This window comes from Triturus cristatus, chromosome 5_1 (assembly GCF_964204655.1).
Source record: "Triturus cristatus chromosome 5_1, aTriCri1.1, whole genome shotgun sequence".
Classification (NCBI taxonomy): domain Eukaryota; kingdom Metazoa; phylum Chordata; class Amphibia; order Caudata; family Salamandridae; genus Triturus; species Triturus cristatus.
Window position 1 is genome coordinate 486,847,166 of NC_140587.1, and position 12,892 is coordinate 486,860,057.

At 41.0% G+C, this 12,892-nt stretch overlaps 1 protein-coding gene across 2 annotated transcripts in view; it reads right to left on the minus strand.

The window, feature by feature from the left end:
* Positions 1-12,892, minus strand: part of WWP1 (WW domain containing E3 ubiquitin protein ligase 1) — an 850,740-nt gene that overhangs the window by 53,644 nt on the left and 784,204 nt on the right. The window lies entirely within an intron of this gene.

Below are 12,892 nucleotides of genomic sequence, written 5' to 3' on the forward strand. Positions count from 1 at the left end.
CTCGATATGACCACTTCCTGTGGAGAGTGGGCATAATCCTGACCCAGAGTTTATAGTTTCACTGAATTCAAAATGGTGAAACTCTTTTAGTTGTCCACTTCTCGTGGCCACGTGGGGTGTGCTTAGCCTGAATGTACAACACGCCTACTAACAATCAAATTTAGCACCTGCTCTGGAGCCAAATGGGCCTCATGGCAGCGGGTGGCAACTCCCAGGTCTGGTGAAGCCGGGTCACATATCAAATGTGGCAGGAGATTTGAAGTCCCTGCCTTGATATGCTAAATCATGAACCATCCTGCTGAAGGAGGTGTGAACAACTTCCTCTGGAGCAGGCATTGTTGCTGGCCTTTGAGAGCGCGGGCTCTCACCTACAGTGGGTCAGAAACATGTTTGTGGTGGAAGGCTGGACGATGCCAGTCAGCCAGCACACTAGAGGACTAGAAAGTTTCCAGGGGCACAACTTATGAGCCCTTTGGGTGCATATCAAAATAAATCTAAACCTGCCATCAGTATAGATTTATTGAGACAAGGTGTTTGATACTAAACACCATTATTTTCAGTGCATTAATTATATAGCTGGGTAACTCGCAATGACCAGTGCCCAGCACAAATATTTAACATGGCTGCCTGCTCACTTGCAATGCCCTTGTAATGGCACTAGGCATCACAGAGGCATACCTGCCCACGCAGATATGCCCTCACATGAATTATGATGCACCCTGCCTTAGGGCTCCAAGGCCTGCTGTAGGGGAGACTTACATAAAAGACATGCAGTGTACTTGAGCATTGCCCACAGGGAGTATGCAATTTTGGGTTTTCGGAAGGGCTTGAGACCTTTCACCCATCCTGCACTGGCAGTTTGCATGCAGTTTTTGTGGGGGTCTCTTTGGGTGGCATAATACATGCTGCAACCCATATAGACCCTCATTAGAACCCATGCCCCGTGTACCATAGGAACAATTTACCAGGGACTTACAAGGGTGCTAAAGTTCTTGCAAATTGAGTTATAACCAAACACATGAACAGTTTTTAGGGAAAGAGCACAGGCACTGGGGTCTGTTTAGCAGGGAGACAGTGTACATCCAGTCGATAACATTAGTACCAGTGGGCTAAAAAGGAGGGGGTGACTAAGTCAAAAAGGGGAACTTTCGTACACCCGGGGCAAAAATTTCCCTTGAAAAGGGGAGCAGGGGTGGCTGCCAGCAACGTCGTATGGCCCCCAGTCCTCAAGACTCTCCAGGAAGGCAGGTATTGTCTCATATCCACATTTCGCACACAGAGTTTGTCACAGCTCTGTCGGAGTCAATGGGTCTCTCGGGCCAGCTGGACTCGCAGAGTGACACGGGCAGGCGGCCATATTCGTCCGCAGTCACACTCTGCTTCCCATGCATATAATCTTAAGAAATCTGCTATATCAGGTGCCATTCTCGGAAACCGAGGAGGAGGGGGATATGAAGGTGCACGGTGACTAAAGTCTGAAGAAAATCGTGCAAAGACTAGGTAGCAGTGTTGGATGCATCTGAACCACTGGGGAATTTTCTATTCAGTTTGCGACACATGCATAGGGGTATTGAAGGCACAGGGGGATTCAATTGGTAAGTTTTTAAGTTGAATATACGTTTTTTCTTCTTTTTTAAAAAAATGAACGAAGCAAAGTTTCTGCATTTATAGTGAGAGATGCATAGTTTGCGCCACATGTTTAACGTAGCTAAATAGTAAACAATGTTCTTAATCTTGTAGTTACCCCGGAGGAAGGGCTAGTAAGCCTGAAATGCAATGGGTTCAGGCAAATACGGCTATCAAAGAATGATTTCCTTCGTACTGGAGAAAAAGGCCGGGATAGGCATATCCTCAGTATATGAAGCAATGGGAAAATATTGAACGTTACATGTGGATGGATAAAGTTGTGAAAAAAAACAAGTGACAAACATTGGAGTTAAAATTAATTAAAATGGATTATCTTAAATACGGAATCGATTGAGTACTTCACAGATGTTGCTGTGCGACTGGTAATGGGGCGCAATGGCGCTCCTCGCCGTTTGGAGTCTTACATACGTGCTATCGAGGCAAAGCACGGGCCAGGTCTGCACGTGAAAACAGAAAATTATGAGCAAGTTGATATAATTGGAAAAGCTGGTGTTCATCCTGTCACTTATTTAGAAAATGAACCACTTCTACCACATTGTAGTGGAAGCACCAGGACTGCTCAAGATATTGGAGGGCCATGCCAGTTAACAGAACAGAACAATGAGCTAGCAAAGAGAAGTGATCTACTGGAAAGCAAGCAGGGCATGCCTGGATTGCTGCCTCCTTTAAGTGGGTTCTAAAGGAAAAGTCAAGTTAAGCCATGCTGGTGGGATACAGAGCAGGGCTTGACTGGCAGTCATCTTGAAATTGAGAGGTATTGGTGGAAAATAAGTGGAGGGGTTGGCTGTGTAAAGTGGCGTCTTCTGGAAACTGAAGATAAAAGATGTCTCCAATAGCACCATAAAGTGCAAGGGAAAAAAACAGCAGTGCCAAGCAAGTAAGGTAGCACTTCCACCCATCCTAGATAATAACTCAGCCGTGCATAAACAGTAACCCAAGTAAGATCCAACGCAATGGGGAAACATAAGAAAAGTGAAAGACTGGATATATTTGAAATATTCAAGACCATTGAAGGAAAATCTAATGGCACACATACAAGAGGGCAAGGTAAAAAAAACAATTGCACAGGTCCTCCAAACAGTTTCTCCCACAAGCTGTAAATATTTAATGTATGTATACAAATGACATACAGGGAACACAAAACAAGGCTTAGAGAAGCAGACACTATGTTAAGAAACTGCAAGCATACAGTCTAACACAGGGGTCTCCAACCTTTTCTGCAGTGAGAGCTACTTCTGATCCGTGAAAATGATTGTGAGCTACTAAAGGCCAAGCAACTTGTGAATCGTTCCCAAAGTCTCTTCACGCGCAGCTTCATTGACGAGGGATAAACCGATACCCATTTAGTGTCTGTAATGCACAATATGAAACCAGAGAGCCCGGTATAAGTCCTGGCTTTCCTCCTCAACAAACTGCATACTCCTGACCTCTGCCATAACCAGCTAAGAAGACTACAACCATAAGAAATCATATGGACGTGCAGTGCTGTTCAAAGCTGCAATCATACTAAAAACCATAACCTGCACATCTGTCTCTCACATCTTTTCATCCACCAAACTAGTACGTTCCATAACTCGGTATTCGAACATCGGTGGTCATCATGCACAACATGGAACACTTCCCACATAAGCTCACAAAATAAAGACAACACCTTTCCCTCCACAAACCCTACACATGGATTGGCTTGCAGGGTAGTAAGCAGTATAAAGTAACAAATGCTGCAATACAAATATTTTATTACATCATACCTACTTTTTCTACTTTATCACATGACTAGACCTTGAAATGCATGAGTTCATGGTTTGCACTGTACAAATTCTCTCCTAACAGACCATAAATGTATTCCATGTAATAATAACCTATTCCACATGTATGAGTCACATGATTTGCCACTAAGTTCATTATCATAGAATTGTCATCAAGGATGGTGGGAGTCCATGATTATTTCATGATTAAAAGCTATTACTTCTAAAAATGCCTCTTAATCTTCAAATCATGGTCAGTGGATCACAGGACACTCACCAGAGTCCTGAACATACAGCTGTATGAAATGCTTCCTATTCGAAACGAGGTGCATTTGTCTTGAACTCTCATAGCTCCACTTTCCGCCCATCAAATAATAAATGGACAGAAACAGTGTACATTGCTGCAAATAAATATATTATATTGCTTAAGGATGTCTGGTCCTGGGCGCAGAATCAAATTTTACTTTAAATCATATTTAAATTTCATTTGGTTAAATGTTTTCAACCAACTCACCAGCTTGATTATAAAAGTTGGTTCTTGAGCAATAAAATGGTCACTAAAATATAACTTTGAACTTGGGATGCAGGAAATCCGCAATCCACTCCACATCATCTGATAATAAACTGCTCCATAACCATTCCGGAACAGAGTGTAATAATGTGCCAAAGACCAATTTGTGATACTTATAAGTTAATAGAAAAAAAGAACATAGGGACTGGGTGGAGCAATAGTGCAGGACAGGGATATAAAGAGTTTGAATCATAAAAAAAAAGTCTACGTTTATTTATTCTCTTCTCTAAACGTTTGGAATACCTGTGTGAAATGAATTGGTATCTAGGGTTTCCAGTAACCAATAGGCAAGTGTTTGCCTCTGTAAATGAAAGCTACCTTAGCAGAAAGGCCAAAGACTGAATGGGCATGGCACCAAAATACTTTTATAACTACTTTAGAAGGTTTGATACAAGATTCAAAGAAATACACACTGCTTCAGGTGACCTTAAGTGCCAGATTCACATAAAATGTATATTCCAATCCAGGCATATGTTAAGACAGAAGCAATTTACACCTGGGAGCCTACGTAAACCATGCATGGGTGAGTGATGCAAAAACTAGATTTAAATGTACTTTATGTGAATTTGATAAGCTGGAGGCGAGGTGGAAGAATCGGTTTTGTGTTTTACAAACAGGATTTTTATAGTAGTAGGAGGCCCTCAAAATAACAGCGCAGGACACACAACAGAACAGAACGGCGGGGTCTGAGGGGCCCGGTCAGGACTGGATTACAGGAACCAGGATATGCTGGGGAAGGTTGGGTAGGAACATGCACACGAGAGATGATGACAGCAATTTGTAATGTGCATAGTTACTCGAAAAATGTACCAGCGCGACCCAGCATAGATCGGAAAGTGATCTGAATGCTACACAGCACACTGTACATATTTCATCTGTATCAATGGGCACCATGCACACGGTACACAGTGTGGGTAGAAATGTTTCTGAATGACCCAACAAATCATCAGTTTCCATGCTCGGATTCTGAAAATGAATTATTTCTAGCACGCCATGCCAGCGGCAAGAACCTAAAGTTGCGGAGGGAATCTTTGAGCACTAGAACCCCGCAGCCATGTGTTAATGCTGTAAAATTGACAAGCCCTGGTTCCCCTCATCTGCTTCTGCCGCTTTTCTATGCCTTGTTCACAGCAGCAGGTGGTGATGTGGTCTCTCACTGGTGGTGACATCTCCTGCCCCAGCCCCTCTCTCCCTGTGCTCACTGACAGGTTCGCTCTCCCATGTGGCCGAGGAAGGAGGTGGGAGGGAGGAGTGAGCCCAGCCAGACCCAGAGGCTGCTGCATCCCAGCAGAGAGGCGCTGCCTGCCCAATGAAAGCCAGGGGAGGCAGAACTGCCAACGACTGGGGCTCTCTTCTCCCCTCAGCTCACAGACCCCACAAATTGCATCCCAAGGTAGGAATGCCGTGAAGACAGCCGCGGACACGCTGTTTGCTCCTCAGCTGCTGTTCAGGAATCGCAGCAAGCTGGCCTTTCCCTCGTGCTCGGATTGGTTACATAAGGAAAGTTTTCTTTATCTGGTAGCAAAGAGCCACGAAGCAGCAGATCTGAGCTTTCGGCTTGGGAAATTAATAAACAATAACAAAGGGTATAATAAATAAAATATAGCGAGGGGATCCCACGCCCGGCAAAATGAAAGATGCTGACAAGACACTTTCAGATAAGCCCCGTCTCGTGTCAGGACTCAGGAGTAGGACAGACTGCGAAAAGGCAGCCCGCGATCTCGAGCCCGAGAGGAATCTGGATTTTCCGTTTCTCCTTGTGGAAAGTCGCATGGGGAGATAGTATGCTCAGTCTTATCACCCTAAGAATAAGGCGGCAAAGCAGAGCTAAAAATGAACAATTTACCTCAACAAGAGCTACATAATTTCAACAGCCAAAGCCATTGGAAGGAATTCTGTCCACATTTACTTGTTCGAAGTACTGCTCATATTTTATTTATTTTAGATGCCTTGAATAACGCTATGCATAGGCATCTATTGAAAAAAAAATAAAGCGCCTCTTGCCCACATACCTGCTGTCTGTCTGGTTCTGCTTAAGGTGGCTGACACTGCATCTCCTGTATTTCAGCATGGAGATCCAATTATGCCTTCAAGGCTGCCACTCGGGCCGCAAAAGTGCACAGGATCATAGAAGGGAGACATGCAGCAAAAGGCGCGCATGATGGTTCTCCGAGGGCAGCAAACACTGCCCATGCGCTGGCTGACGTCACCACTTCACCCCGCCCCAGATTGGCTCAAATAGCAGGTGCTTCCTACGGCGGGAGAGAAGCGTCTACAAAAGACCTAAAAAACAAACAAAACGACAATGATAGGCTACTAAAGTGGAAGTCAGATCGCGAGCTACTGAGAGGGCACCTGCGAGCTACCGGTAGCTCGCGATCGACCGGTTGGCGACCCCTGGTCTAACAACTAGAAAACTATTACAACGCTAGAGAATGCCACCATGGAAACCAGAATGACAACTTACATTCCAGATAAAGAGAAAAAAACATATATTAATCATGAGGCAGCTGAAATAGCACTGCAACGCCAATATTTTGCTTTACCACCTTTCCACTGAAGTAAGCTGGTTATGTTAGTCTTTATGCAGAGGCATTTTGAAATACTCCATGCCCCCATTGCGTAGCAAATTGGAACATATGTAGGACGAAATGCTGGCCCAGAACAACTGTCACAATAAGTTGCAGTGGTGATTTTTAGGCCATTATGTGTGATGCCGTAAGCATGCACTGTCTGAGGAAGGTAAGGATGAAGTCGAATTTCATTCAAATTGAAGAGATTAAGCAATCATCTAGAGGAATGGTAGAAAACAGACCAGGGATGCGAACCTCACTTTACAAGGTAGGATAACAAATACATTCATGTAGAGGACACAAATAATCTCTTTTTATAATAAAATAGATTAAAAAACATTTGGTCAGATATAGGAACCATCAAATGTGATATTTCGCCTCCTCCAAGAAACACTTGAGCAGAACTTCGCAGGATATAAATAAAACAAAAACGATTGGTAGTGTGGCTCAGGGACCTGAACTCTTGCCACTGAAATAGGGTCATCGCCAGGCCATAAGAAAGTACTGTTACTGCTCAGCGGATAAAGGGGGATGGGACTAACATTTAATTGCCTTAAAAACCCAGTTCAGGTAAATAAAACCTACGGCAGACAAGTTGGGACCTACATTACACAACGCAACCTATGGGAAATAAAAGTGGTCCTTGAATACACTAACGTGTCCAGCCACAGTGAATAGTTATTCACAGAAAATAATAACAGCCATTTTGCCAATGCACAACTGAAATCGTTAAGGGTTAATGGCTATCCTTCTCAGTTGACAGACATACATAGAAGGGTTGTAGCAGGACATCCTTTTTTGTTTGTCAAGGAACTATGGTCATATCTTCAGATGTGACCCACAATTAAAAATTTAGGCAAAGATACGTTGGTGACATTAATAAAATATTAGTCCTAAAAATACTGCATTCTCTTTTTTTTTTCCTTTTTTGGTTGTACAATACTTGCTCCATACAAGAATAACACATTGGTTTGTTTGATATTTCCACAGGGGTTAGCACCTCTGTGACACAAAAACTAGACCTGAATGGAAAAGAACGGAAACACAAAAGAAGAACATATAAAATCAAGGACTAAGTGGAACAGTAGTAAGTGGAAATGAATGTAACAGAGAAACCTAACTCTACCAGAGAAAGAAAATTCAGGATGACTTACTCAGAAGCAGTTTAAGAAGGCTGACCATATTGCAGAGGAAACTGTGTAATGAGGTGAGTACCGCTGGCCGTGGATATAAATGTGAAAAAGGTCACTACAAATAAAGCCACAAATGTTTCATGGGTAAAGTGAAAAGTACGGTGCAAAGAGTAACAAATAAAAAAGGTGGGGTGAGGATAGAAGAAATCCAAAGAAAAGGAAAACGTGTCACCATGTCAAAGGAAGGAAGTACACTCAACAAAGTAAATAGAACTAAGGTAAAGTATATGCAGGGAGAGTGATTGGGTCCTTAGAAGGAACAGTCTTGATGCTAATGTAGGCTCTGCTTTGCATTAATTAAGTGGTTATAATTACGTTGTGAAGTGCTCTTCCCTATGGTTATCGTGGGTAAATCGCTTTTGTGTGGTTTCCTAAATGATATAACTTTGTTCTGCTATGGATATAAATTTTACTATTGTTCTATATTACCATATTTAACCTTTCTATTTTAGAATTGTTTCTATAAGTGCGGAACCCTTTAATGGAATCATTATGAGTCCCTAAAGTCCTTGACACTGTTTTAAATATTTTATGTCACTTTTTACATGTATGTATTTTTTATGCGTCTTTTAAGATTGAAAATATCGAATAAAGACTAATTTGATTTGATTGGTTTTGCACCAAAGAAAGAATTCTGTTCATAAGAGGGTGAGAGGTAAGACGTGCTATGCTATACACAAAGATGCTATGCTGTACACAAAGAATTGCAAAATATTAAGAAAATTGAGAAAGAAGCTCAGAACATAGTCTAAAATATAGAAAAAGGGAGCAGTGAGTCAACCAAGACCCACGTCCTCATGTGTAGCAGGAGAGCAGTCTGAACGCCTACCCCACAGCGGTATGGAATCATTAATACGTTTTCAGTTCCCTGTAAGAAAAGTGTCAAGGAACCACGTATCATTCCAAACTAGATCAGACTGTGATATGTAATGTTAAGTTGTTAGCCGAGTGTGATACAGATCAACAAACTCAAAGCATAAAACGACCAGTCTTACCTAAACGACGACAGGTCTGGTATAAAGGTATGAAGAATTTTAATTAGCCAAGGAGACCATACTAAGCTCCAATATAAGATGAAGAAAAAGTGCACAGATCTATAAAGAAAAATATGCATCTGGCAAACAAGAGCATACAGCCTAATTAAAAAAGCCGAACTGGTATGGTAATGACATACCCAGTATATCAAAATAGTGCAGCCCTAAAAGATGAAAGCGATAACCATAGAAAAAGTATTAATAAATGACCCCCATTGTCAAACCACTTGTGAAACCCATAGTATAACCCAAAACTAGACTGTAAACTACGCCCAAATAGTAAGAAAACGTACAGATATAGAGCAATTGAATTACAAATATAGAGCAAATTAAGTATACCGTAGACACATGAAACTCCTAGATGTCAATGTCAGTAAAAAGCAAAAACGCAGAGTCTGTCCCCTGGACGTCAATGCCAGTGAAGCTGCAAGCACTGAGTCTCCGGGCTTACCCGACTAGTCCTCGTTGACATCTTGGAGAAAGTTCGGTGGCAGCGATAGTGTCCTAAACGGTGCGGGACGCAAAGAAAATACAAGCATTGGCATAGCCAATAGGTCTCGCTTTTGGGACCTTATAAGTGTTTAGCCATGCAACAGTTGCATAACTAAATACTTATAAGGTCCCAAAAGCGAGACCTATTGGCTATGCCAATGCTTGTTTCTGTTTATTACTGCTCTGTAGTAATGGCGTCGCACGGGTGCCACCATTACTACATAGAAGTAATAAACAGGAAAAAAAGGCGAAGAGAACATCAAAGCGGCCGTGAAAGTGAGGCGCGCGCGCCCTCGCACATGCACTGTAGCTGTAGGCTACAGTGGTAGCACTTTTTTGAGCCCTCACAAAAAGTCTCGCCAGACAAGCGCATGCGCTGGGTCAGGCAAGACCTAAAAAACTACAGAAGGAAAGCTGAATTTGTCGGTCCAGACCAGATTTACCTATAATATAGTGGCCATATTGGAATAGATCCCAACCGACATATGTATATGGTAAAATGAAATAATTAAGACCGGGGTAGAAGGGGAGCTGTCATAAATGCGACGGATAAATATGTTGCATACGCGTCCTGAAAACCTGAAGGACGGGAGTGTGCATATATATATATATATATGTGTGTGTGTACACACACGCACACACACACACACACACACACTAGAACTCCGAAGAAGCAGGCACAAACTCCAAAGGTAAAGTGCTTCCAAATGTATTGCTCAATCATGTCTATGGTGCGTTTCAGCCACCACAAGTGGCCTTGATCACATACAACGCGCTGCTGCATTTTCAGCAGTTTAAACAAACCATAATCCCTTGTGATTCACAATGTGAACAGCATTGAGGAAAGACTAAAGACCTAATACCAATTTCTCTATACAAAAAACAGACTACTGGCATTTCACTATTTCGAAAATAAGAAACATGATAAAAGTCTATAACACATTAAATATCTTAGAAGACATTTAAAATATAAAGAGGATTAATGCTCAGGCTTCAAAAGAAAGCCTATTAAACAGCTATTACCATATTCAAAAGTTTGTAAGTAAAATATTGCCTCAAAATGCCTGTCATGTTAAATTAATTTGACATGTTTTTTCAAAGATCTGTTATCAGATTGCCAATTAAAGATGTATTATTAACATCTCCAAAAGGAGTAATAGATGTAGAGCTGTAATGCACGAAGATGTACAAAATGCAACCTGTGATAAAAACAACATACTATTACAAATTCATGTAGGCTCATCACAGTATCCCATCTCCTCCTCGAGGGTTGCATCTGGCCTGAGCTATGCCATGAAACTTATTAACATTTATCTTGTAACCTCCCAATTTTTGAAAATCAGAAAAGATTTTAAAAATTTTCACTTGACTTGCAGGCTTTGAATCTAAAAAAAGGGCAATGTCATCAGCATAAAGTTTAATATTTGTCATTCCGATTACTGGTACTGTATCGGGCGTTATGCCTCTAATTGCAATGGGCTAGAGGTTCAATAAAAAGAGCAAATAAAATTGGCGACAGGGGACACCCTTGCTGTGTACCTCTGTTAACATGACATGTCCCGACATTGCAATTATTGATAATGATGTGTGCCCTAGAATTAATATAAAGTTGTTTTAAAAGAGAGATAAAAGCCTGCGGAAAATCGAAACTGTGCAAAATAGCAAAAAGACAGTCCCAAGACACCAGATCGAAAGCTTTTTCAGCATCTAGGAACCAAATTTGTGCTTTCACCTTGTTGATATTAAAATAATCCAGTGCCTCAAGTAAATCCATGCCATGGAACTTAATGTGAATTAGTTCTGAATTAGAATGGACGGAATTGAAGTGCAAGGCAAGTGGATAATTGAAATTGTTGTTCTTAATGGCACTTGTATGTTCTTTGATGCGTTCCTTTAGTGGTCTGATAGTACTGCCTATGTATATAAGACCACAGTCGTTAGAAGGATGGAAACCAAATCGAGAGAAGTAGACATGGGTTTGAATATATTAAGGGAATTATATGATTAAATCACAGATTAAAAAACTTCGCTTAATGTTTAATTGTTTATGAAGTGATACCTTCACTTTATTTGTATTTTTCTGCTGTAATAGCTGAATCCATGCTAGCTTATAAGATATGAGGCTGTGAGAAACATTCATTGTATTGTGTCTTTGGCTCTTCTAATAGCTCTCATTATCATTAACATCTTATTTGATGTAAGACAATGTCTGGTGAATATTAAAATATCGTGAAATTTTGTATTTACTACAACCAAAACTTGTGAAACTAATGCTGCACACAGCTATCCCAAATTACATTGTTTCTTACTTATAACAGTACTTCTTTTCTTTCTACTCACCTATTAGTAACATTCTGTATTTCATCATTAGCTTGGTCTTAGTAGTGATTTTTGACAAACCTTACTTGTAATCTACCAACATAGATTTCCTAGTAATACTGAAATACTTTATTTCGGCCAAAGGCTATAAAAGTTTCACGGCAAACAAAATATTCAATTGCTTCTGCTCAACTATACTATATACATGTATTAAACACCTGTTTAGTATGATCTAAAATTCATCAAGCAATGTACATAATATTCTCAATAAAATGATCATCAATCTCAAGATAAAACAGTATAAACTGATCACTAAGTATTCCGATACATCCCCCATTATTTGCATGTTTAAAACTTTATAAGATACAATTAAAAATTAAAGATAACACATCGTTTTATGCAATTCAAAGTGCTTTTTCCAATTAAAAAGTGCATTGTGCATTACAGCTTTAGCCCCATTTTGCTTCTTATGACCCCTACTGCAAACAAGTATCGGGATAAGGCACATATTACTTACGGTGCAGTACTGTCAGCCCCCTCAGTGTCTCTTGGTGCTTCCAGAATCTCAATGTATTGCACAACGGACGTATCAATTTCCTCCTTGCCCAAGCATATGCTGGGCAGAAGAATAGGATGTGTGCTGTGTTTTCGATAGACCTTAAAGTGCATAGAGTACATAAAGTGTAGGTGCGGTCTCCCTTTGTTGCCCAATTTGCTGTATAGCTCTTGATCTGCAAAGTGGAATACCTTAATTTGAAGTACAGAATTCTGGCTAAATGTGGTTGTATATTATCAAGAAATTCTTCGAAGCTTGGGCTAGGTTTTACAGTTAGAAATTGGGTTGTTAGCCTTCCCAAACTTGGGTCACGATGGAGTATGTTCAAGATGTGTGACCAATAGGTTCTTTTCAGTACATTTTTGGACTTGATGTTAAGTTATATGGCTCGAGCCAGTACGAACTGAGACCTAATTCTATGAGCCATTTCTTGACAAATCTTAGCCAAGGGACAGTGAGACATCTATCAATGGCTAAGAGTTCTCTTACGCCTTCTTTATATACCGCTAGTTCTGGTGTTATCCACAGGCGTATCCAATAAAGCAGTGGTCGCAGTGTTGCAATTTGTCCTATGAGTTTCAGATTTAGATCGTGGAACATTGAGATGAGAGGTGTTGCTGATGGTATTCCCATTAGTCTCCTCGCAAACTTGTTTTCCCCATTTGTTAAAGCTTTAGTGTCACCAAAGCCCCTGAGTTCTGATCCATATAGTGCTACTGCCTGTGCCATGCATTTATTTAGCTCTAGGGCTGGTGTCAAGGG